This window comes from Capra hircus, chromosome 2, assembly GCF_001704415.2.
Source record: "Capra hircus breed San Clemente chromosome 2, ASM170441v1, whole genome shotgun sequence".
NCBI lineage: Eukaryota > Metazoa > Chordata > Mammalia > Artiodactyla > Bovidae > Capra > Capra hircus.
In genome coordinates, this window is record NC_030809.1 from 105,198,154 (window position 1) to 105,224,243 (window position 26,090).

Genomic DNA, 26,090 nt, shown 5'->3' on the forward strand with positions numbered 1-26,090 from the left:
TGACTCTGTGACCCTGCGGATTGTAACTCACCAGGCTTCTCTGTCCATGGGATTCTCCAGGCAAGAATACTGGAGTGTATTGCCATTCCCTTCTCCAGAGGATCTTCCCCACCCAGGGATTGAACCCTGGTCTCCTGCATTGCAGGCAGATTCTTTACCATTTGAACTATAGGGAAGTCCTTATTGCAGGAGTAGGTGGATAAATTAATCCTAAAGTTTTAGAGAACTGCTAAAACAATCATCAATATTAAGGTAGAATGAATAATATATTTTAGATGACAAGGTAAACATTATTGCCAACCTTCAGTGAGTTCACAGTGTTCCTATACATGAATGATAATGAGAAAGAAAGCAATCTGCACAGCCACTCAGGCAAGAACATTTCACCATCTAGTCACATTTCATTCCTCAGTGAAAAAAAAAGTGTAAGTTTTTGTATGCTTACACTTATGGGTGCTTTCATTTAACCCCTAAAAATAAGGAATCAGAAGAGCTGGGAATGAGCTGGAGTCAGGAAGATGGACTAAAGCAGGGCACTGTCTAACTGAGAAATTTTCCCCTCGTGTCTTGAAGACTCTCAAACTCAAGGCCATTTCAGATCTGTCTAATCATGAGCCCATTAAGGCATCTTGGCTGCCATGAAGATGAAACTGACATCGCAGTTATTTGAGTCACTTTAAAGAGGCCTAGGGTGGTTGAAGGGAAGGATTGGGAGGCCTGGGGTGCTGAAAAGACCTCCCAGCTCTAGCTCCCTAAGATCCCAGTAGCACACAGCTGTCAAGACCATGAAACTGTTTGTAGAAAAAATCCTTTGTAGGGAAGCAGAGATTTTGCTGTATTTCAACAGTTTCATCCGGCACAGTTTGACTTTCCACCTTTTATTGCACCATCAATTCTATTTAAGCAGTAGACAGTTTGAGTTGATCACATAGCCCACACATACAGTCACTTCTGAGATTTAAGTTCTTTAACTTGATGGTCATAGTGGAAATTAATTCTTGGGGAAACATAGGTTTTTTTTGTGTGTGACTCTTCACAGAGGCCTACTGTCTAATAGTTGTATAGATTAAAGCACAAGCAAAATAAAGCCTTTTTCCCCTATTTTGTTAAAAAGAAAAAAGCCTTTGAAGTGGAGTCCATGATAATGTATCATTGGCAAAACAGTGGTCTTCTAGAAGGTATGAGAGTTCTATGAGCAATTCAGGAAATGGCCAGGATGTTAACACTGATTGATGTTATTATAGAGAACACATTTTGTTGTTGTTTCAGCAAGGGCATGCTTCCAGGATAAGAACTATTCCCTTTTCAACTACGGAATCTCTTGGCAGTTTCACTGTATTCTTCCTGTTGTGGTAGAAGATGCACTACCATCACCAGCATTAAAAAATAATACCTGTTCCTTTTGGCAAGCGTTGGTGAACAGGGGAGGAGGGATGGGTTGGCACTTAATTGTGCCCCAGGATATATAATAAACACTGGACAGTCAGTATTTATTTACACAATCCTGCAATGTCGGCATCATCATTCCTGTTTATACAGGTGATATAATAGAGGCTCAGAAGGTTTAAATCTTTGTTAGTTAATAGTGGACCTAGGATTCATTTGGGAATTCCCAGGTGGCTCAGTGGTAGAGAATCCACCTGCCAATACAAGAGACACAAATTCGATCCCTGGGTCAGGAAGATCCCTGAAGTAGGAAATGGCAACCCATTCCAGTATTCTTGCCTGAAAAATTCCATGGACAGAGGAGCCTGGTGGGCTGCAGTCCATGGGATTGCAGAGAGTTGGACACAACTGAAGCAACTAAGCGCACACAATCACGTATATGAATCAAGCGCGTACACATACATATAAGATTCATCCCACTAGCCATCGCTCTTAACCGCTTCTCCATGTTGCTTTCTGGTTGTTCCCACACAGAAGAAACTGGCTAAGGACCTTTAAACATCTCTATTTCTCTATCCTCATGTTTAGCACAAGATTAATGGTAATATAAAACTCAGTGAAATGAGAGATATATCAGATTACAATCAAGCTGAGAAATCAATTGGTGAAAATCCAGATAAATTAGGAACAATGAGTGAAAAGTGTCCTTATATATCCTTGATTCCCATTTCCATCTTTTACAAGGGTCCCTTCTGAGGCAACAAAACTCATTAGCAGCAGAATTTGAATCAGAAATCAAGACTTCCAGCTCAGTGCCCAACCTATTTTTCTCTACCACACCAGTGCATTACAGTATTATTTTTGACCTAACAAATGAAGTCACTACTAGTTCTTTTTAAGAATAAGATACCAAATGTATCTGATATATCATTTAATTGAAACATGTTTGATTTCTAACAATTTTCAAAGAGCACATTTGGTGAATAACTCTGTATGCATTTGCTCTTCACATGGTTACTACACATATAGAAAGAATTAAGAGATTCTTGCAACTATACTGATAAAAATATTACTAATAGGAACAAAATATAAGCATCCATTCATAAATGGAAAACAGTTCAGAAAGACCAGCTCTGGTGTTTACACAGAACAAAGTTACATTCAGTCACCTGTAGTGAAGCTTGGAGTGTACAATATGCTCAAGCCAATTAGCATCCTTTTCTGGGAACCCTTTTCAAAGAAACAGTTTTCTTTATAGCCAATGGTAGGAGCTCGAAAATATACAAGACCCAGGAATTTTCTCTGAGGCAACCACTATTTTGTAATTTTTTAGAGGAAGTATTATTGCTAGCCAAAGTAAAATCTTGGATGAGAAATCAGTATTTTTCCATATCATTAGAGATCATAGTTGTTTTTAAAGCAGAGGCCACAAGTTCTATTTTTAGGCTGGTTTGACCAGTACTGACTAGAAACCCATGTTGAAATCAGAGGTCTTTATTCCACACAGGGCACTCACTGCTTGGACTGATTGTGATGAAATGTTTTCATGCATAATCTTCTAAGCATATATACTTTTATTCGTCTCCCTATGTTACATTACACCACCTGTTGTATTTTTTAAAAACCTCTATGATTTTTAAAACTCTTCATTAAATTAATACTTATAGATTTTCTGCCAATAATTTTCTGTTCTATGTGATTGGTAATTGAATGCAATCTTTATGATTATTCTATAAAATATTTTAAAGAAACTGCAGAAAATATATATTATAAAATGAATAATTGCTTTTTGTCCAAGTAGCCCTCCTTGATAATTAGTAGTAATAATGATAATAGTAACCAGTCATTAAAATATACACAGAAAAAAATACAGAAATATATGAAGCTTATAACTCATCAAGAGGGTACAATACCCTTTTAAATCAATAAAGTGGTAAATAATGCAAAATGAATATGTTAAAATAAAGAAATAACACATAATGGAGTATTTAGGGATAGTTTTATTACTAGAAGGTTAAATCTCATTTTAATGGGTTAGTATTGGTGAGAATAGATTATTTTACAGACAAATGATAATGTTTTTCAACAGCTATCCACCTCTATATTGTTATCATTCCCTATACGCATGGCCTCCCAAAGCTGTTACAAAAAGACTAAAGCATGAGAATGACAGTCCCAATGTCACTATACATTTATGTTCAAAAAATACTAGGCACACTGGAAATTTAAACAGAGAAAGTATAGCCACTAAATCAATTAGGTGAGCTTTGTGTAATAAAAAATATTTTCTCTTGACTACAGTGAATCATAAGCATCTACATGTTTCAAAAATACAAGCTCAGTAATGCCTAGTCTGTACCATAAGTCACCATTTCTAGACAGAGGCTCTTCCTTTGAGATAAAGGAATAGTAAGCAGTTTACACATCAAAGGATGCGTTTGGTCCTTGTAATTGACATTAAAACAACATTAGGTTAAAAATAGCAGCATGAAGATGATTTAAAATAAGAGAAATGATCTGGTTGTTATATTCTATGTTTCAGATAATTGAATGTTTTGCCAGCTTACCTGATGAAACAGAGCCTTATGGATCACAGCATAACAAAGCCCGCATCCAAGATGGTTAGAGTATAAAGAGCCTTCCCCTGCAGTTGTTGAGATTTTTGGCCACAGAGGTTTACATATTAACTACAATGTTTTCCTCCCCACCCCCCTTTGCTTTCTCTCTGAACAAGAAAACAAAGAAACCTTTCCAGAATCCTCTCTGCTTATGCCTCCGCTTCCTGTTCTGAGATTCACTCTATGGTACCCAACATATATCAGAAAACAGCTTTGAGGGGGAAAAAAAAAGAAAAAAAAAAAAAAAAAAGCTGACAGCACTCGACATAGTACCGCCATCTACTGGCAGACACACAAAATTGAACAAAACGATGAACATACCCATTATTCTTTATCATACCTATGCCCTACACATGAATATGTAAAAAATATTCTTTTGCATACTAAATTGTTGGAGTATGCACAGTTTTCTGATATTATATATTTTTCTAAATTGTATAAGTTTACAATGTTGATTCAACCATAAATGAATACAATTAAAAACCCTCCAAATTTCTGTTTGAAAATCAGGTTTATGGACTACATGTAGAGTTTTGCAAAATCTCTCTTGTAGCCTGCTCTAGTCTTCTGAAAACTTTATCTTCCCACTGGATGAATTCTTTCTGAGTGACTAATCTGTCTCCTTAAAGAACAAGGTAATAGTCATTCGCCGGCAGTCATTTTATGTTGCTTTTTGGTAAAACATTAGTAATATCTGGGAAGTATTTTTAACTTCAGTGAGGCTTATGCAATTTAGATCTATGGGTTATGTGCTCTATGTATATGACTGGAGGAACAGGTGAAATTCATCTTACATATGATAATATAATCAAAGGTTATATATTATTATATCTAGGTCTTTAAAATATTGTAGTTGAGAAAACATGGCTTATACGGATATTGAAGCACACAATACATAAGCAGAATGACTTTATCAGTTTATTAAGAGATTTCTTAACTAATCTAAGTGCATTTCATTTGAATTTTCAATTTAATTTAGAGAAAGCAACTATAATTTTGTTAGTTTTTCATTAATTAAATATGTTCATATTAGGGAACACCTTAATATGCATCAGGCTCTATGTTAGCTTTGAAAAGACAAAGATGAAAACACAATGCTTGTCATCAAGGAGCTTATGTATAATGAAGAGAGAAATATAATGGGTGCCATTTTTTTTCACTATGCGCTCAAGGAGTGTTGTTTACTTAGTTTTTTAATTCTAGCCCCCATTTGCCTAATGGAAGAAAAATAAATCCTGTCCGTTTGAGGTGGACTGAGTCACTTAGGGATCTTTCTAGTGATTTCAGTTTTACAATCTTCTCATGGGGACTGATCTCAATCAGAATATATTTAAGGAAAGCAGAATATGATCCCCAGCCTCCCACTTCTCTTTGTGGCCATTTAGTGGGTTGTGTGTGCTGCAGTCCATGGGGTTGCAAAGAGTTGGACACAACTGAGAGACTGGATTGAGAATCTTGTATGATTCTGGAACATCATCAGCCCTTCACTCAGACATCTGCCAATGTGCCTAAATTCCTGTTGGGCCCCAGAAGCTCCATCGATTCAGTTTTGCCTGGCAGCATCCCCTCTTCATGATCATTAGTTACCTCAGGTTTTGTCAGCTCTTTCTCTCGGGGAACTTTCCTCCTGTGCTTAGGGGAGGAGGGAAGAAGAAGAGCAAGTAGCAACTTTCCAGGGTCACTTTGGGCTGTAATTAGCTGACCTAAGTCCCACATCCCAGGCACCCCACACTGCCATCTCTCTTCTCCTGTTTCCATCCCATGGAGCATAATATGCTCTGTGGGCTTCAGAAAAATGAGGCACAGTCCCTGCTATATTAGAAAACTTCAGCTTCTTATCTTTCTGCTTTTTAGCTACTCCTGGGGAAGGCAAACTATGTTGGAGGTCCTTAACAGAGACCCCAGTTGGTTTGGGTCTTGTTTCCTCACAGACTTCCTTTCCAGCCCCCAAAGAGTATAGCTTGAATCTCTTCCTTCTGTGCCAGTAGTAAACTGGATCCAAAAGTTTTCCTCGGAAATCGCCTGTCTTACACATAATGTGATAGTTTGCTGCTACAACAAAGGATCACACTGGTTAGCTCAGACCCACAGACATTTATTATCTCACAGTTCTGGAGGTTTGAAGTCCTAAGTCAGGGTGTCAGTGGAGTCATGCTTCTTCTGAAAACTAGCATCATCCCTGTGTCTTTCAGCTTTTGGTAGCCCAGATATTCCTTGGTGTGTGACACTGTAACTCTAGTCTTTGTCTCCATCTTTCTGTAGTGTTCTCCCTCCATCTCTTTGTATCATCTTCCCTCTGTGCTGTCTCCATGTCCAAATTTCTCCTTTTTATAATGTCACAAGTCATTTTGCATTAGGGTTGACCATAATGATTTCATTTTAATTTGCTTATCTCTGTAAAGACCTTGGGCTTCTTGCTGGCTCGGATAGTAAAGAATCCACCTTTCAATCCCTGGCTTGGAAAGATCCCCTGGAGAAGGGAATGGCAACCTACTCCAGTATTCTTGCCTGGAGAATCCCATGAATGGAGGAGCCTGGTGGGCTACAGTCGCAAAGAATCACACACAAATGAATGACTAACGCTTTATTTTCTTTTTCAGAAAGACCTTATTCCAAGTAAGGACGTATTTTGAGCCCCTTGAGATTAGGATTTCAAGTCTTGTTTTTTTTTTTCTCTTTTTCTGAAGATATGTGGATGCAGTTCAACTCATACACTTAGATTAACACCTTTTAAATTTAAAACACAAGAATCTGATGATTGTTTTTTCTGTTTCCCATGACAGTTCCCCATAGGGAATGATAGTTTAGATATCTGGCCAGAATGTTAGGGAGTGGCTGGGGAAAGAGCCTCAGGTAATAGTGAAGAAATTAAATAATAACAATAACAAAACCCAAAATTTATTCAGTACTTTGTGCCAGATGTGGTTCTATGCCTTTTGCATATATTCATTTAACCCACCCCTAGAATTATTACATACCTTTTACAGATGAAACAATGAAATGTGGAAGAAAGTAAAAGCATATCAGTTAGCACTTTGCATATCTTACCATACAGGCAATTGTAATCTAGTAAGATAACTGTTATGATAAAATATGTACCAAGTGCTGGAGGAGCAGAAAGGAAATGGACTTCCGCTAATTTAGACCGCTGCTACTCACACATTCAGGGAGAATTCAAAAGAATTTACCATTTTGTCGTATACCTTTTCTGTCATGAGATATTCCTCTTTTTGAGGAACTTTTATTTTTTTCTCTTGTTACAGACAAATTTATCCCTTCACTGCATGCTAAGTCGCTTCAGTCATGTCCGACTCTTTGCAACCCTATGGACTGTATCCTGCCAGGCTTCTTTGTCGGTGGGATTCTCCAGGCCAGAATACTGGAGTGGTTGCCATGCCCTCCTCCAAGGGCTCTTCCCAACCCAGGGGTTGAACCTGCATCTGTTATATCTCCTGCATTGGCAGGCAGGCTCTTTACCACTAGTGCCAACTGGTAATGCTTATTAACTGCCAGTCCCTAGCGTGCCATACTAATTTCTCCACTAATAATGTTACTTAGAAGTATGTTCATTCTGATGTCTACTTTTGGGTATTAATTTGCTCAGGAGAGTTCCTGGTAGTGTTTTCTGGGGAACTGATTTTTATTTTAAATGATTCTAAGCTGTGTGTGTGTGTGTGTGTGTGTGTGTACACACATTAAAGTATAAACCCTATTCTTAGGACATTGAGGGGGAATTATCATGGGATAAAATTTGGAGGAAGAAAAAAAAAGCAATGAACTTCTATAACAAATCAACAGACAGAATTATAATTACAGTAAAAATTATAAAATTCTTACTGAATATAAATTATATTGGATGAATATAAATTATACCAGATTTTACAGACAGAATTCACACATCATCATGAAATTATTTGCCTTATCTGATTCACATACTCATTGCTAATTTTTTAATTGCTCCACTAGGTCTGTCAATGAGTAACAATTATTTTCCAAACATACAAACCGGATTTAGCATTTTTTAAAAATTTTCTTAGATATCTCCCTTTCATTGCCTTCCTCCTCTACCTTACAATTTGGAATGGTGGTTCCCTGAGTCTGGACCAAGCAAATATCTTGTAAATCTGAAAAATTCAGGACACTACATGGAGCTAAGATAAATATATAAAGAATATATTTAATATCCTAGATGCAACTATGAAGTGAGAGTAGGATACCTTGGGGGAATAATATAATAAAAAGTGCTCATAAATGATATAATAGCTAAAGCAGGGGGAAATCATTAGACAGTTTGAAAGAAAATAAAGACATATTTTAGAAAGTTGAACACAACACAAAGATATAAAAATGTACTGGGGGGAAAAAAGCACCAATCCCTAAAGTAAAATGCCAAATACAAACAGTACAAGACAAATTTCAAGGGTTTGACAGCTGTTGTTTTTAGGGGAGGAAGGAATGAAGGGTAAATGTATGGAAATTTCAGGATTTGCTGTGTATATTTATTTTCTGTCTGAAACATGTACAATTACATATATGTGCATTACCAGTGCAATTAAAAATATATTTAAAATACTAAAAATACACTAAACATGTACCTTCATATTTATTTTTTCCTCAGTTGTTCCCTTTTAGTTGGATTTAGAATAGATCCCTTCTGCTATTCAATGGAGAAGGAAATGGCAACCCACTCCAGTGTTCTTGCCTGGAGAATCCCAGGGACAGGGGAGCCTGGTGGGCTGCCATCCATGGGGTCGCACAGAGTCGGACACGACTGAAGCAACTTAGCAGCAGCAGCAGCAGCAGCTATTCAAAGAGATCCTGGAATATGTCTTCTTTTCAAAGAAGACATCCTCATTCATGCTGATGCTCAGCTTCCATGCTTCTATCTTTAGTCACCTCAATAGTAGAGTTACCTACCACTCTGGTTGCATTTATTTTTATTAAATGCTATTTTATGAAAACTTAGACTAATTTACGTTATTATATTTTCTGTCCTTTTATATTTCTGTAGTCCATTTTAGATCAGAATCTCCTGGTGGTAAATATTGACACAAGCTCACTTTGCCCAGTGCTTAATATACAAGGTATTGTAAATTACAGCATGAAATAATTTCTTTGATCTGAAAGAAAATAATGAAATATTTTTACATTTATTACTTCTTTTTTTCTTTATAACACCTCTAGAAGTTGAGAAGTGTGGCTATTTTTCACATTTGTTAGCTGAGAAAAATTGGTACAGAAAAGCAAAAATTACATGGTGGTAAAGTCGATCTGAAAAACAGGATAATTGTCAGTTTCAAGTCTATTCAGTAGACAATATGATTTTATCTCATGGGCTCAAATATTCCAGATGTAACAACTGTCAAAATATTACTTAAGTGTCCTTCAGTTCAGTAATATTAAAATATTTTTATCATTATTATAAAAGAATAATGCAGTAAGAAATTCTCTGCTTCCAGGTGATTTCCAAATATAGATTACCCTCCATGCTGTAGCTATACAGCTATGTAATTACAATTATCTGAAGCTATCTTGGGCCGCTATGCCTTTTTAATTGCTATTCCCTCAGTTTGAAATTATGTTTCATTGTTGCCTTTTTCATCCCCATTTCCCTTCTAACACCTGGATAATTGCTGTTTATTCTTGGAGACTCAGCATAATAAACCTGATATCCTGTCCTGCTCTCCCCATAAATGAATTATATACCCTCTTCTGCTTTTCCCAGATTATGGGTAGCATTGTATTACATGGTTGTACTTTATTATTTCATACTCTTTGATAGTATTTTTCATACTGCACTTTAAATGGTGACTTAGTTGCGGTGTGTCATCCTCTTCAGACCTCTCCTACACAGACTATGAGTTCCTTGAGGGCAAGAACGCTACTTCTTTATATCTTGTCTTCGTTACCTAACACAATGCTTGGCTGGGAGTAGGTATTCAATAATTACCTGTTTTTCATAGGATGGTATTTTGTCACTGTGTATAAATTGACATATGGTTTACCTCTTTCCTTTAGAAAGCCAGTAATGAGAAACGCATTGCCATCTAATGTAAGAATCTACTCTATTTTTAGAAAGTAAGCAAATGTACTTCACCTTTTCCGGTAATAACTTGTGGGGACCTATATTTAAATGCGAGGCATTAACTTCACTATAACCTTTCAATGTTACCTTTCATACTAGCATACACATTGTCAGAAGTGAGAATGTGTCATCCATTCAGATGACTAAATATTCTTAGACTCCTGTAAATGTCCATTATTTACCAGGAGATTTCACTTGGAAAGGACAGATGCAAAGCAGATAAGGTCAGGTCCTGGAGATACGCTCTGCTTCTCTCAGGAAAGATCGCTGGATAATGTGTTTACCCATATGCACACATGCTTTTCTGCTCTGTGGCTTTGTGACTAAGCAGCAGACCTTTTTTTTTCCTACACAAACTTTGTTAGTGTGACATTGTCACACTGTGGATTCAGCTAAGCTAGAGGGAAAAATACATTATTATTTTTTCCATGAGACTTTAGTGTCTATTGCTAATTATAAGCAAGCTCTTAGACAATTCACTTATACAGTTCCTCATTCTACCTTCTGAAATTTAGTGCATGCAAGTAACTACACTCCAATCTATGCAGGATTAGATCAATAGGAAAATAGTTAAAAATTTAAATTTAGTATACTATTTTTTAAAATATTTACTTAAACTTACATTTTTGCTGTTTGTCACTAGCATTATTTAATGCTAACACAATAAGATAGCAAAGTATTTGTAGACTATATGTCTAAGTAGAGGGTTTAGTCCTTTGAAAAGCTTGTTTTATGTAAGATGTATTTTTATTTAGTTTTTTGATTTTAAAAGGTGAATTTAGCTGATAAAAAAAGTCCACTGCAGTTTGAAATTTCACTTAATTAGTGGAGAAAAGAAATGAAAAGATTTGTTTCCGGTTGAAATTACTGTGTTTATACTGTGAATACAGTTTATTACCGTGTTCAGAAAATAATTACCCTAAGTTTGCAAAGATAAATAGGTTAATGAAACTTCGAAAAGTGTTTTGGGCAGAAAAGAAGGGTCATTGAAAACAATGTGAAGGTCAAGGAGTGTGGGAGGAATTGGGAGATGCCGATGAAGGAAAAGCTAGAAAGAAAGCAAGGGACTGCTTTCTTAAGGAATTGCATCTACTAGAACGAGGCCAAGAGGAAAGTCAGGGAGAAAGATGGCGTATTATTGTTGTAAACCTGGGAGAAAGATGATGATATACATAAGTTGATGGAAGTGGAAACAGAGACAGGGAAGCCTGGTGTGTTGCAGTCCATGGGGTTGCAAAGAATCAACATGACTGAGCGACTGAACTGACTGATACAGATTTGAAATATATTATAAAATTTATGTTGCATATATGATTTTTGTCTATATCCAAGTATATGAAAAATAACAGGTTGATAATAACTTCAACTTGATAATTACTAGAGCACCTCCACCCATCATATCAAAGTTCTAGACTCTTGCATAAGATCAGTGCAGAAGGTAGAGGTGAACAGCTCAAGGATTCATTTATTCAACAGATATTGAGGATCTATTATTTGCCAGGAAATGTTCTTGATGCTTAAAACATATCAATCAGGAAGCAAAATGAAGATTTCCACTTTCATGAGGCTATAGGGATGGAGAAAATATAGGCAATAAACAATAATCATAGTAAGTTAGTAAATTATAACATGTCAGAAATGATCAATGCTATGTAAAGAAGTTAAAATTAAAACTTAGCAGAAGGGATTAAAATGATGGGGTACTTGCTTATAGTTTTGAGTTGGGTGAACATATAGAAAGATTTATTAAGTAATAATATTTAAGCAATGAGTCATGTCTTTGGCAAATTTGTCAGAATCTTTTATGGGGCTGGGGATCTTGATTGGGTTCACATCTTTTGGCTGTAAAATTCAGCATTCCTTTTTAAGGTTTTGGTCCCTTTAGCTACTAGAGAAGAGAACTCAGATTCCTGCTTCAATCTGTGTACCATTTTAAGGAGTTACTACAGAAATCTCTCAGTGTCTCTTGCTTAACTTTCTCTTCATTCTTTCAAACCCTTACTTGTTTCTTTACACCATACTTCTATAAACCACTATTTTCTATTCAGTTTTCCAGCTTCAGTAGCTGGGACAAGTTTGGGGGTCCATTTACTATCAATCTTGTGTATTTTCTCAGAGTCCCATGCACATCCCTTTCTTTCCCTTGCCTGATGTTTACCTGGATCAGGTTTCCCTTCTCTGGACTCAGAAACAAACAGTGCAATATCCAAGGTGTGGGAACCTACTTTTCTGAGTGGCTGCTGAGTGGCCAGACCACGCAACTCAGAAGTGTAGGGAGTTAGCTCTGCATGGCATCAGCCTTGACTATATGAGTAAGTCTAAATTGCAAGTCCACAACCTAGGCATTCAGGAAATGTCACATTTCCTTGGACTTCCCTGGTGGCTAAGACGGTTAAGCATCTGTCTACAATGTGGGAGACCCAGGTTCGATCCCTGGGTCAGGAAGATCCCCTGGAGAAAGAAATTGCAATCCACTCCAGAACTATTGCCTGGAAAATCCCATGGACAGAGGAACCTGGTAGGCTACCACCCATGGGGTCACAAAGAGTCAGACATGACTGAACGACTTTACCTCTACGTCACATTTCCTTATGTTCTACAAACCTGTTTAGATTTTGGTGCTCCATCCCACTGAAGTGGCAGGAAATTCAGATGGTCATTTTCAGGACCTATTTCCTCCCTTCCCCATCACCAGAAGTAACATTTCCAGGGTCTTACCCAACATCATTAGTCTCCTATCTGAACAATTTACATCTTAGTTTTTCATTGCTTTGTCTCTCTGTCCTTTCACCTCTCTGACATTTTGGTATACAAATATATAACCATAAAAATGGAATGCTTACATTTAGTGGGCACAGTGATTGGTACTGTGTTGTGCCTCACATGGATTTTTTGTTTGTTTTTTATGTATTTTTGGATTTTTTTTTCATTTGATTCTCACAACTCTTGAGTGCTGGTATTGTCTTCATTTTAAAGATATAGAAATTGAGGTTTTAAGAGGTCAAAGAATGTGACCGAGATCATACATGTGGTGAATTTGCAATGAGACTGTTTGTGGTTCCTGCGCTTTTTTTCTTACAGTAAAGGATTTAGTGGGAAAGCTGCTTTGCTCTCTCTTAGTGTTTGTTATGTGTAGACATGTAGCATAATTGTTAAATATCTTACTTAGATCACCTAGTAGATTGTAAGTTTCATCAATGCTTAAATAGTTTGCTTATCCTTATAATTCTAAATTTTCTGATGTGGTCTCTAGTACCCAGTAGTTTGTGTATTAAATAATTATGAAAACAAATTGGACAAAACCATGTAATAAATTACAATAAAATATCTCTGAGAGAAATGATTATTTCTTTGATAACAAAAGAGGCAATCCTTTTTGTAATGCGGCAGCATTTCTAATCTGAAACCTAATTAAGCAACTTGGAAAAAAAAGTGCTAAAATTAAGAACTACAGACAGCAGGAGTGCTCACATCAGAAATTTTTCATTGCCAAGTGTGAGACAAATAATAAAAATGGAGGATACAGGACTTATGAATAATGAGTCTCAAAATTGACCCAAATGAAAAAGGGAGCAGTGGTACTGTTGGTGAGAGTACAAATTCCATTGTTGTTTAGTCACTAGGTTGTGTCTGTCTGTTTGCAACCCCATGGACTATAGGGAAATGTTAATTGTGTTACGGTGTTTAAGCCTAAGGAATGTAGTGATTTTAAGTATATAAAATGTGGTTCTGTGGAGGAAAACTAATTTACTATAGATCTACTCAGCTGTATGGATGTAGAAGCAATTTTTATCATATTTACTTACAATAAGTAACACTATCCTTTTTAAAAACAATTTTTATTGAAGTATAGTTGATACATCATATTATATGTTTCAAGTGTATGACATGGTGATTCACAATTTTAAAGGTTATATTCTATTTATAGTTATTTAAAATTTTTGTCTATATTCCCTGTGTTGTACAACATATCCTTATAGCTTAATTTATATGCAGTAATTGTAAATAACTATAATCCCTCACCCCTGTTCTGCCCCTTTCCACAAGTTTGTCTGTATATCTGTGTTTATTTCTTTTTTGTTATATCCACTAGTTTTATTTTTTAGATTCCATATATAAATGATATCTTTCTCTGACTTACTTCATTTAATGTAATATCTTTCATGTCCATTCATGTTTTTGCAAATGGCAAAATTTCACTCTTTTTTATGGCTGAGTAGTGTCCCATTGTATATATTGTGTGTGTATATATATATCTGTTTATATGAAATCGATGGCTTTCCAGTGGGTCAGTAGCAAAGGATCCGCTTGCCAATGTGTGAGTTTGATCCCTAGGTTAGGAAAATCCCCTGGAGGAACAAATGACAACCCACTGTAGTATTCTTGCCTGGAAATTCTCATGGATAGCAGAGCCTGGTGGGCTGCAGTCCATGGGGCCACAAAGAGTCAGACTGAGGGACTGAGCACATTCTGATGGGTGTGTAGTGATATCTCATTGTGATTTTGATTTGTGTTTTTCTGATGATTAATGATGTTGAGCATCTTTTCATGTGACTGTTGGCCTTCTGTATGTCTTCTTTGGAAAAATGTTATTCAGGTCTTCTGAACACTTTTAATTTGGGTTGTTGGGTTTCTTTTTTTTTTTTTTTTGCTGTCAAGTTGTATGAGCTATTTAAATATTTTGTATATTAACCCCTTATTAGTTACATCATTTGCAAATATTTTCTCCCATTTAGTAGATCATCCTTTCATTTTGTTGATGGTTTCCTTTGCTGTGCAAAAGCTTTTAAGTTTAATTGTGCATGCGTGCTGAGTTGCTTCAGTCATATCTTTGCGACCCTATGGACTGTAGCTCACCAGGCTCCTCTGTCCATGGGATTCTCCAGCTAATACTGGAGTGGGTTGCCATGCCCTCCTCCAGGGGATCTTTCCAGCTCAGGGATTGAACCTGTGTCTCATATGTCCCCTGCATTGGCAAGTGGGTTCTTTCCCATTAGTGCTACCTGGAAAACCACAAGTTTAACTAGATCCCCTTTATTTATTGTTGCTTTTGTTTGCTTTAGGAGACAAATCGAAAAAATATTGCTACAATTTATGTCAAAGAGTGTTCTACATATGTTTTCTTTTAGGAGTTTTATTGTTTCTGGTCTTGCATTTAGGTCTCTAATCCATTCTAAGTTTATTTTTTATATGGTAGATAACTAGTGCTAAGTATCTTTTAAAGTCTTTCACAGGGCAACTGTATCCATATTCTTCTTGCAATAAGGTACTTCTAGCAACACAAGTTGTCATCATTGTGTATATCTCTATCTGGAAAGAATATTACCTTTACTTCCCTTGGCAAAATATTCTTCCATCTAGAGATACTGAGTGAGTGAGTGAGTGAAGTTGCTCAGTTGGGTCCAACTCTTTGCTACCTCATGGACTGTACCTACCAGGCTCCTCTGTCTCTGGGATTTTCCAGGCAATAGTACTGGAATGGATTGCCATTTCCTTCTCCAGGGAATCTTCCCGACCCAGGGATTGAACATTGGTCTCCTGCATTGTAGATAGATGCTTTACCGTCTGAGCCACCCAAACTGGCAATGTGTAGTCTTCTAGAAAAATCTTTCCCTCTGCTACCCAGCAGGCAGGTGGCCCTGGCTTTGGTCCCTGTTGCTATGGATCACTGCACACCTGGATCCATTTGTTCAGCTTCAAGTGGAGCAGGTGGATGAAGGTGGGCTGTCCTACTGGACATTAATGGGCTTCACACAGTGCTTTGCTCCTGCGCCAGGCAGCCTCACTAAGTGAGTGGGCTAGAACAGGCTATGGTAGGCTTGGGAGGCAGTCAAATAGAAGAGCTGATAATGCAAACACAGACTTTAGAATCTAAAATAATTCCTAGCAGTAAGCAGAGCCTGGCAGCCGCTCGCCCAGTAGTTAAATGCTGGTTAACACCAAGGCAGGTGCTCTGCATGAGGTGGATAATTGTAAGCACTTAGATAAATATTGGTTGTTGATTTATTCTCACTGTTTTAAGAGTGTCAGTTTCCCAGCCTTCAGGTAGATACTACTAATTTACTTCCTCTAGCCCCTTATTTATTTATTTATATTTAAGAGCACAGCAGATGAAGTCACAGATAAAGTCATATTAAAGCAAGGCTGGAGGTCCTTTGATCTGGGTAGGTTTGGGAACACAAATAAAAATGTGTAGCCTGATTAGCTCTCTCTCTTAGAAGCTTCAAGTTGAGAATTCTGTTATTCATCTGTGCTCACTGATTATCATGATAGATTAGGGACATGCTCAGTGTGTTTTATGTGAAAAATCATGTAGTAACGCTGTTAAAGAATGCCTTGAGACGGGAAATCTCAGGAACTGTGTGGCAGTAATTTTGATGATTTAAAATGTTGAAGTTTGAATTATTCATTTGCTTAGAAAGTAGTCATTGAAAACTGCATGGTGGGAATGAGTAAGAATAAAACACTGTCCCTGGACTGAAGGAGTTTATGGACTAGGGAGGGAAACCGAAGACACAGCTGTTTCAACACAATGCACAACTGCAGATGGAGGTACACACCGATACTGCAGGACACATGACTGAAACTTTCCCTCAGAGAAAAATTATTCCTCACTTTTCATGTGAAATATTAAAAAAAAAAAAAAGCAGCTTCAAAAATGGGATAGCTGGCTTTACAATGTGTAAGTGTCCCGAAGTCCTCAGTTCACACAGAATGGTCTCTGTGAAGTGTGTTAACAAGTGCTCCTAGAAAACTACTCCAGAGGAAATCATAAGGCTCTGTTGACACCGTGTGCATTTTGGAGCTCTCTGGATTGTAAGCGACAGAATCTAGGAGTCAGACACGACTGAGCGACTTCACTTTCACTTTTCACTTTCATGCATTGGAGAAGGCAATGGCAACCCACTCCAGTGTTCTTGCCTGGAGAATCCCAGGGACGGGGGAGCCTGGTGGGCTGCCGTCTATGGGGTCACACAGAGTCGGACACGACTGAAGCGATGCAGCAGCAGCAGCAGCAAGACGAAAGGTGCAGTTGTTGTTGTTTAGTCGCTAAGTTGTGTCCGACTCTTTGTGACCCTATGAACTGCAGCCCTGGAGGCTCCTCTGTCCGTGTGATTTCCCCCACGTCTCCTACATTGCAGGTGGACTGTTTACTGGGGAAGCCCGAAAGGAGCAATAATAGGCTCATAAAGTAAAAACTGTGGGAGTTAGAGGAGCTTTGGGCACACCTGGATTCAAGTCTTGAAATATGATTCTGGAACCTTTCCCTCTATCACTGGCTGAGTTTTCTTCTGCACTGGCTTCCGTCTTATTCAGGCTGTCTGCACACGGTGTGCTCCTGCAGGTCCTGGCTTTCATCCACCAGGTTCAGGAAGAGTGAGAATGAGTGCACTTCATCACCAAGGGCACCAGCAAAACCCCCAGGATCAGCTCTCATGACCTTTGATTGGGTCAGGTGCCCAACCCTGACCAGTCACAGAGACCAAGAGGATAAGTTGCTTCAAAAGATCAAACTTGCCACCTTTAGAGGAAAGAACTTGGGCTAGGGGCCACCTTTAGAGAAGGGGAGGGAGTCAACTCACCCAAATCAGGTGGACTGCGAGCAGGTGAGAGGTAGTTACCTGTGCGAAATTGGGGAAGTTCTCTTATTAGAAGTGAGAGTGGTTGCTGGGCAAATCATCCACCAAAACCCCATGGATTTCTGTTTAATTAAACTTTTTATTTCCAGGACAGTTGGAGACCCATGTGTTTTTAAGTGTCAAACGTTATTTACAGATGTAAAATAATTTATGTGTATTTACTCAAGCTTCATAAGCTACTCTCTCAAAACAAAACAAAAAAAAGCCCTTTGTTTTAATGTATTAAAAAATTTTCCATTGAAAATTTGCATTGAAATCAACATCTCTTTTAGAACACAGGAAGAGCCCTAGGTTCCAGCCCTAGTGAAATCAAAATCTGTGTGGTATTAGGCAAAATACTTGAACTTTTTCAGGCTCAGTGTTCTCAACTGTAAATGTGTAAATTTTATGGCCTCACTTCCCTCACAGGATTGTTAACAAGATAAAGAAAATGGAAATATGATTTTCAAACTATAAAATACTACATTTATTCATAAGGCTTATTTTTGAGATACATATTTTTACTTGACTTTGTATAAAGATTTCTTTGCACTCTATTATTTTTATCTCCTACACACATACACACTCTTCTCTCAATTAACATCTAACTTGATAATTTAGCCTCCTATTTTTTCCAGAAAATGAAGACTTGGATATTTCATACTTCTCTAGACTCTTCCAAAGGCTTTTCATTGCTTGTTTGTTAGTTATCTCTAAGTTATCTGGACTTATTTGACAGTTTGGAAGCCTTTGAAATAAGATAGTCATTCTGTTTTTAGCTAAGTGGCTACTAAAATGCCTGAACAAATTACATGCAAAAACTCTCATTTGAGAGCTCTAGGAATAAATATCCTCATAGGCATTGTGACTATGTAAATACTGGGTCATCAATTGTGTACAGACTATTCACAGTCAAATAACATGTTGAGCAGGCCAAGGCTCACTCACAGAGTATGATATCAAAGAAAATTCTGTTTTTATTGCCACTGTTTTCAAAAAGGGATACAGTGGAAGAATTTATCATGCTTATAGTTAAAATCTTGAACATGCCAAGTAGTTTTTCTTGTCACTCTTCAATGATACAAAGGCTTATAGTCTCATTTTGTTACAAACTTGATCTCAATTTATTAATAGCTATATAAATAACCCATTTAGAAAATAACATTTTGAACTTGATTTAAACTTAAAATTTTCTTTTTCTGATGGAAATAAAAATACAGTCATTTCTCTCTCTTCCTCAAAACTCTACCTCTCTTCTCCCAGCATACCACTTTTGCTTGGGTCCTGAGCTTGCAGGATTAAAGACTGGAGGCGATGGCTAATGAGAGGGAAAATTCTTACTTGGCTGGTGCGGGGCCCTAAATGGGAAACCTTAAAAAAGATGGGTTAGCTTTGCGGTTGGGAAACTAAGATGGCGCCTGATGGAAGAGATAGGGGCGTGGTCTATGTTACAGTTTTTGATTGGCTCTCTTGATTTCCGTGCACGTAGACAGCGAGTGATCACCATAGACTCCTGTTATAATGAAGACACATGATGATTTGACCTTTCACATGATTGGTGCAACTATGGAAAGTCCCTCGCAAAACCCCCTTGCTTGACTATAAAAACCAAGAGTTTGTGGCAATAAAGCGGAACTGCTTAGATGGAACCCCTGTCGCCTCTGATTGTCTGTCGCTTGCCGAGGGGCTGGGTTGGCGGACAGCAGGCTCACCTCTCCTCGGGACCCCTTGGCTTTGCTGAGGGAAGTTCCACTGCCTCTCTCTTTCTGAGGAGCACCCCTCGCAGGCTGGTAAGGCTGTAAGACAGCTTCATCATCTTGATGTCTTCAGTTCTGTTCACTTCAGTCACTCAGTCGTGTCCGACTTTTTGCGACCCCATGAATCGCAGCATGCCAGGCCTCCCTGTCCATCACCAGCTCCCGGGGTTCACTCAGACTTGTGTCCATCGAGTCGGTGATGCCATCCAGCCATCTCATCCTCTGTCGTCCCCTTCTCCCCCCGCCCCCAATCCATCCCAGCATCAGGGTCTTTTCCTCTTCGCATGAGGTGGCCAAAGTACTGGAGTTTCAGCTTTAGCATCAGTCTTTCCAAAGAACACCCAGGACTGATCTCCTTTAGAATGGACTGGTTGAATCTCCTTGCCGTCCAAGGGACTCTCAAGAGTCTTCTCCAACACCACAGTTCAAAAGCATCAATTCTTCAGTGCTCAGCTTCTCCACAGTCCAACTCTCACATCCATACATGACCACTGGAAAAACCATAGCCTTGACTAGATGGACCTTTGTTGGCAAACTAATGTCTCTGCTTTTCAATATGCTATCTTAGGGATTGCCAAATGCTTAGGGGCAATTCTTCTTTCAAGAGTGATTTTTAGAAGCAGTATTTGAGAATTTTTGATTATTCTTCCTCTCACAAGGGCAATGTGTTTTTATTCCTCCTAGAAAATACTCCTCCCGGAGTTCATAGTTTTCTGAAGACCCACTTCATCCAAGTTATTTATCCACATCTCTGCTTTTTCAGATAGACAATTGAAAACGTTTAAAACTGGTTCAAAATTGACTCTCCATGTGGAAAACTTTGTGTGTTTTTGCCAAACGGTTTACAGAGATGAACTCCAATCCCAATACAGAAACCACCTCTCTTTTGCTTTACAAAAGCAGCATGTTAGATTTTCTTGTTTCCTATGCCCTTGGACTGCAAGGAGATCCAACCAGTCCATTCTGAAGGAGATCGGCCCTGGGATTTCTTTGGAAGGAATGATGCTAAAGCTGAAACTCCAGTACTTTGGCCACCTCATGAGAAGAGTTGACTCATTGGAAAAGACTCTGATGCTGGGAGGGATTGGGGGCAGGAGGAGAAGGGGACGACAGAGGATGAGATGGCTGGATGGCATCACTGACTCGATGGATGCGAGTCTGAGTGAACTCCGGGAGTTGATGATGGACAGGGAGGCCTGGCGTGCTGTAATTCATGGGGTCGCAAAGAGTTGGACACAACTGAGCGACTGAACTGAACTGATGCCTGAGTCATATTGGGGATATGTATTAAGTCTCATGGTTGATGCCTTTGAAAATCCTATTACTATATTTGAGGTGAAGATGGAGATACCTCCACTCTTCTCTCTTGGTGGAAGTTGTTTTGAGGATTAATAGAAGTTTCAGAACAGTTCTTCTTCAAAAATCCCCTCTAATATCTACAGACCAAGTTTGGTTTCCTTGACGTAGGTGCAGGGTTGTGAGAATCGTGAAACTTCATTCAGATATATATGTCTGGAACCTTCTTTGGAATATAACATTGCATTTATTAGTTCTTGGTTCCTTGGTTGAAATTTCCAATTTAAATGTTGTGATTCACTTTCTAGTTAATCCACATTCATTTCATCATCTCTCCAAATCCATTGTAGTATGCTGTTGTATCTAAAGCCCCACTGATTCACTAACTTTACATCTCTGTAATCTACTGAATTTTCTACCAGCAGAATTGATCAGACACTACAATGATTTTGTTCTTATTGGGTTCCTCTGTTTGAAGAGTGTCCTTGTTGAGTAATTGAACTAGCATTGTCTATATCATCACTGACAAGCAGCGTGATGATAACTGTCAGTAATGCAGTTCAGGGTTTTTTCTTTTTTAACTGAGTTGTGTGAACAATTTTTCTTCACTGCTTAAAAATCTGTTCTACAAATTCCAATACTTTTGATAGTAACTTTAAGAACAACTGAAGGTTAAGGATGTAGTTTTTACTTTTTAAAGTTGCTAATTATTAGTAATTGAGTGGTTGCCTTGAACAACAAGTAGGTAACTCAGCAAGTAAGAAACAGCCATAACAATAAACCAGAGTTCTCATTCCCTAAAGTATCACACCAAGAATCTAGAGTCTGACATAACTAAAACCATATAGTCTACTAAATTTTTGATCACCTCTGATCATCTAGACAGAAATGATCTGTCAGAAAAAATATATATATTCTGATTACTATGGTTTGGTTACATGGAGAAAGATTAATGATTCAAGGTATGAATGGTCCCTGATTGAACACATACACAATTTTAATTAGAGAAGAGTGAAATAAATAATCTCTAGAAAATTTAGTCCTATGGTTGTTTTTTTTGTTTGTTTGTTTTTTGTTTTTTGGTGTGTTTTTTTTGCCACTACAAAGTAGCAAGCTAGCAGCTAAAGAAGAAGACATTGAAAAACTTACTGATTGTATGGGTCATACATTTGGAGGAAATGAATGAGGTGACAAAGCAAGCTTGTCTGCCCTGTCTCTTTTGCAAGTTGGAGGCCTTTCATTTAGGTAACATACCGTGTGGGCTTCCCTGGTGGTTCAGATAGTAAAGGATCTGCTTGCACTGCAGGAGACCTGAGTTTGATCCTTGAGTTGGGAAGATCCCCTGGAAAGGGAATGGCTACCCAATCCAGTATTCTTGCCTGAAGAATGCCATTCGGTTGAACAGTCTTTATGCCATTTTTAACGTGGAGGTCAATTGCAGGAATTGTTGCAGGTATTTTCCTGAGTGTTTAATTCACAGAGTGTGTTCCAAGCATTAGCAAAAGTAAAGCCCAGTGCTCAGTAACAACAAATAAAATGAGATTGCCATTTAATAAATCAGATTTGTAATTGAGCACAAGAATTTCAAGTGCTAGAACTAAAAATGCTTTTTGAGAGCTATCACATATCTGATAATGTTTTCCCTGAGCACTTGCAAATAAAAAAGTTTCTTTAATACAGTGCTATTCCATTTATGTTTTACACAGACTTAGATCAATCACATTAATAACCAACATCGTTTGGAAAGATTTACCAAGTGGGCCTTACTTATGATTTAGTGTTATGTAGGGGCCTTAGGTGGCTATGGAAAAGACTGCTCAGTTTTCCTTTGCCTCCGTGAAGCAGGTATTTTAGGAGTAGTGATGTAAAAATTAATTGGGATTATTTGGCTTCAAGTGACAGAATGCTCACCCATAATTGGCTTAAGTGAAAAGAGAGTTTATTGGCTTATAAAATTGGAAAATCCAGAATATGAAATGGCTTTGGGCAAGCCTACACCCCAGAGATCAAATGAAATCATCTGGACCTAATCTCTCTTCCAGCTGTGGCCTTTTCTTTTCTCACTGTTGGCTTTATTTATAGATATACTCTCCTTTTTTATGCCAAGAGGACCTCCAGGAATTACATGTTTATATCTTCACAGCACTAGTCCAATTGTAAAGTTTTGGTATTTTGATCAGTTGGTTCTGATTGAGACTAATGTTCAATATTGAAACAGATTTGGTGGCCAGAGAAATATGAACCTATGACAGAAGCCAAAGGCAGGGACAGTGTTACAGCGACTGTCTTAGGCAAGAAAGATATCTGAGCAATAAGGAGTAATTGTGCTTAGTCGCTTATTCATGTCTGACTCTTTGTGACCTCCTGGCCTGGAGCCCACCAGGCTCCTCTGTCCATGGAAATTTTCTAGGCAAGAATACTGGACCGGGTGGCCATGCCCTCCTCCGGGGAATCTTCCAACTCAGGGATCAAACCCAGGGCTCCAGCATTGCAGGCGGATTCTTTACCAGCTGAGCTACGAGGGAAGCCCTTAATAACATACTCAGTTCAGTTCAGTTCAGTTGCTCAGTCGTGTCCGACTCTTTGCGACCCCATGAATCGCAGCACGCCAGGCCTCCCTGTCCATCACCAACTCCCAGAGTTCACTCAGACTCACGTCCATCGAGTTAGTGATGCCATCCAGCCATTTCATCCCCTGTCGTCCCCTTCTCCTCCTGCCCCCAATCCCTCCCAGCATCAGTCTTTTTCAGTGAGTCAACTCTTCGCATAAGGTGGCCAAAGTACTAGAGTTTCAGCTTTAGCATCAGTCCTTCCAAAGAACACCCAGGACTGATCTCCTTTAGAATGGACTGGTTGGATCTCCTTGCAGTCCAAGGGACTCTCAAGAGTCTTCTCCAACACCACAGTTCAAGAGCATCAATTCTTCAGTGCTCAGCTTCTTCACGATCCAACTCTCACATCCATACATGACCACTGGAAAAACCATAGCCTTGATTAGATGGACCTTTGTTTAAACTAGTGTCTCTGCTTTTCAATATGCTATCTAGGTTGGTCATAACTTTCCTTCCAAGGAGTAAGTGTCTTTTAATTTCATGGCTGCAGTCACCATCTGCAGTGATTTTGGAGCCCAAAAAAATAAAGTCTGACACAGTTTCCCCATCTATTTCCCATGAAGTGATGGGACCAGATGCCACGATCTTCGTTTTCTGAATGTTGAGCTTTAAGCCAACTTTTTCACTCTCCTCTTTCACTTTCATCAAGAGGCTTTTTAGTTCCTCTTCACTTTCTGCCATAAGGGTGGTGTCATCTGCATATCTGAGGTTCTTGATATTTCTCCCGGCAATCTTGATTCTAGCTTGTGCTTCTTCCAGCCCAGCGTTTCTCATGATATACTCTGCGTATAAGTTAAATAATAACATATTAGTAAATGTCAATTCACACTAATTATGATTAGTGTTTGAACCTACTGTTTTCATCAGTATTAGAAGTCTTTGAAAATGGTGTGGAAAGATTTGTCCCTTTTCTAGCTTGAAGGTCTGTGATACCCTAATGATAATGCTGTTCAGTTCAGTCACTCAGTCGTGTCCGACTCTTTGTGACCCCGTGGACTGCAGCATGCCAGGCTTCCCTGTCCATCACCAACTCCCGGAGTTTACTCAAATTCATGTCCATTGAGTCTCTGATGCATCCAACCATCTCATTCTCTGTTGCCCCCTTCTCCTCCTCCTTCTCCAATCTTTCCCAGCATCAGGGTCTTTTCCAATGAGTCAGTTCTTCTCATCAGGTGGCCAAAGTATTGGAGTTTCAGCTTCAGCATCAGTCCTTCCAATGAATATGCAGAACTGATTTCCTTTAGGAAGGACTGGTTGGATCTCCTTGCAGTCCAAGGGACTCTCAAGAGTCTTCTTCAGCACCACAGTTCAAAAGCATCAATTCTTCGATACTCAGTTTTTAGTCCACCTCTCACATCCATATGTGACTACTGGAAAAACCATAGCTTTGACTAGACGGAACTTTGTTGGCAAAGTAACGTCTCTGCTTTTTAATATGCTGTCTAGGTTGGTCTTAGCTTTTCCGCCAAGAAGCAAGCATCTTTTAATTTTATAACGCTTAGGAGAAACAGAAATGGAGTTCAAATTTTTCAAACTGCCTTGACTAAAGCTATATAAATTAAAATTTTAAAAATAACCTGCTTGGTTGCATTTCTTCAATGTGTATATTTTACATGGGAAAAAGTGATGCAAGAAAAATATAAACAAATATTAGGTAAAAACTCGACTCTTGTGCATGTGTGCTAAGTTGCTTCAGTCATGTCTGACCACATTTAATCAATTAATTTATTCAACAGTTGATAGAATGTTTGTTTTGTTTCTACTTTTTGGCTATTCTGAATAATCTTGCTGTGAGCATTCATGTATTCAACACATGGTTTTGTGTGAATGTATTTCTTTTTTCTTCTTTTCAGTATTATCTAAGATTGAAATTGCTGGGTCATATGGTAACTTTTCTCTTAAACTTTTTGAGGAACTGCCAAATTGTTTTCCAAAATGGCTTAGGCATTTTACATTCCCAACAGGGAATGTAGAAGGGGAATTTCTCCATATCCTCAACAACACTTATATTTTTTATCTGCTGCTATTGTTATTTTTGTTATCATTGCCTTCCTAGTGGATGTGAATTTTGGTTTTGGTTTGCATTTTCCTAGTGATTAATGGTATTCAGCATCTTTTTCTATATTTATTGACCACTGATATATTTCCTTTGAAGAAATGTCTATTGAATTTCTTTGCTAGTTTTTAAATTAGGTTATTTGTTTTTTATTGACTTGATGATTTTCAAAGGTTTCTCCCATTCTGTGGGTTGTGTTTTCATTTTCTTGATGATAATCTTTGAAGGATCAAAGTTTGTAAGTTTTGATATATTAGAATTTATTTGTATTTCTTTGTCATGTGTTTTTTTTGGTCATATCTAAGAAATTATTGCCTAACGCAATGTAATAAAGATTTACTTCTATGCTTTTTTTATAATTTTAGTTCTTAAATTTAAACTTATAATCCATTTTGACTTAATTCTTCTGCATGCTGTAAGGAAGGGGTCCAATCTCTTTCTTTTGCATATGGATATCCAATAGACCCAACATCATGTGTTGAAAAGATCAATGAATATTCTTGACACCTTTATCTTGTTTTGAAATTTTGTATGTTATAATATTTTAATATCTCTTTTCTATTTTTCTTTCCATTCTGTTGCCTCTGCCTTAGTTAGGACCTTATTAGTTCTCACTGGGTCTAGGGAATGTATATAGTTCATGTGTGTTTGCATGTATGTG

The 26,090-nt window shown here is 38.1% G+C and overlaps 1 protein-coding gene across 1 annotated transcript in view; it reads right to left on the reverse strand.

Moving 5' to 3' along the window:
- Positions 1-4,241, reverse strand: part of SCN3A (sodium voltage-gated channel alpha subunit 3) — a 117,126-nt gene extending 112,885 nt beyond the window's left edge. Inside the window, exon 1 of the mRNA XM_005676033.3 lies at positions 3,954-4,241. The gene's annotated coding sequence lies outside the window, so the exon portion shown is untranslated. The remainder of the gene's footprint in view (positions 1-3,953) is intronic.